Genomic DNA, 1,903 nt, shown 5'->3' with positions numbered 1-1,903 from the left:
GAGGATGAATTTTCTTAAGGGCGAAGAATTGTAATATCCCAAATATCAGGTTAGGGACTATGTTGAAAAGATTTGAAATTTAAAGATTTAATTGAATAAGTGGTAAAAGATGAGAAAATGATTTGTAATAGTGTGTTGAACTAAATTGTATCAATAGATGAATTAAGAGGGCATTTTGGTCCTTTTAGGGGTAAATGAATTTAAAATTCATTTGTAATAAGATATTAAAGAAAAAGGGGGAAAAAGGGAAAAGAAATTATTAAAAGTCATCTCTCTTTTTTCTTCTTCTTCCCAGTGGAAAAGCCCTCCCCCATAGCAAAGGTGAGATTTTAATTTGATGGTTTATCATTGTATTTTTTGTTAGTTATTGAAGCCTTGGGCATAATAGAAGCTTAAAAAAGGATTAGATGAGATTAAAACTATAAGATAAGGGAAATAATGAAGATTATAGAAAATGGGTTTTGAAATGATATGTTAATATATGAGTGTTTATTGATGTTTGCTAGTAGTTTTGACTTGTCAAAGAGGTAAATGAGAGATTAGAAGAAATGGATGAGTTTAAAAACAAGTTAGAAAATGTGGTGTGATTCTTAGAATCAAATGATATTGAAGGATGCTAGATGTTTTAAGTAATTAAATGAGGGAAAGTTAGTATGTATAAGTAATGAAGAGTTTAATAGCATTATGGGAGGTAATCCTAACAAAAATTAACATCATATATGTAATAATCAGGGTAAAAACTGGAAAATATGGGTAAGGGGATCGGTACTGATAGAATAGTACCGATACTATAGGCTAAAATGGGATGAATTAGCTGAGTAGTATCAATACTGATTCAATCAATATCGATACCATGGTAAGGGTATTGATACCAAGAAACAAAATTGGTATCGATACCGGAATGGGTATTGGTACCATAGTATGGTAGTATCGATACCATTGTAAGGGTATCGATACCAGGCAACATCGAACCTAAAATGGGTATCGATACCAAAAGAGGGTATCAGTACCATAGTATAGAAGTATCGGTACTATGGTAGTAGTATCGATACTATTGAGCTTGGAACGACCAATTAGGTTTAAATTGTTATAGAAATTGAGATAATGATATTTTGAATATTCTTAAAGTACAAGGTTGAAGAGTATACTAACATTTGGGAATGGTATATGTTTTAATGGATGCTTCAGTAGATCGGAACCAAGCTTCGGAGACTAAAAAAACTAAGGATAAAGGTGAACTACCGGAGTAATCAGCCTTACGTTTTGGATACATATCGATGAAAGTTAGGTGAGTACATTATTGTAATTATTGAGATGAAGAAGATTTATATTGATTCAAATTAGCATGTTTAAATTAATATATGTTTTATAGTATTGACTATGTTATTTCGTAGATGTATGGAAAGAGTATTACGAATGAGTTTTAGAGTATGAACTGCTCTAAACCGAATCTATAACTAAAAATGCATGAACGGATGCATTAAGGCATTAAAGGATTCCATAACTAAAAAAGCATGAACGGATGCATTAAGGCATGAAAGGATGCCATAACTAAAAATGCATGAATGGATACATTAAGGTATGAAATGATGTCATAACTAAAAAAACATTAACGGATGCATTAAGGCATGAAAGAATGCCATAAATAAAAATGCATGAACGGATGCATTAAGCCATGAAAGGATGTCATAACTAAAAATGCATGAATGGATGCATTAATGCATGAAAGGATGCCATAACTAAAAATGCATGAACGGATGCATTAAGGCATGAAAGGATGCCATAAGTGAAATTAACAAATAATTATTAAAGAAAAATGATAAATAAAGGTATGTTGGAAATACTAAGGATGTTTATGATAAGAATTATTAAAGAAGTTTGGTTTCAATAATAAGAACTTATC

Source organism: Hibiscus syriacus, unplaced genomic scaffold, assembly GCF_006381635.1.
Source record: "Hibiscus syriacus cultivar Baekdansim isolate YM2019G1 unplaced genomic scaffold, ASM638163v2 tig00008145_pilon, whole genome shotgun sequence".
In the NCBI taxonomy this organism is placed as follows: Eukaryota; Viridiplantae; Streptophyta; class Magnoliopsida; order Malvales; family Malvaceae; genus Hibiscus; species Hibiscus syriacus.
This window is presented reverse-complemented; position numbering follows the sequence as displayed.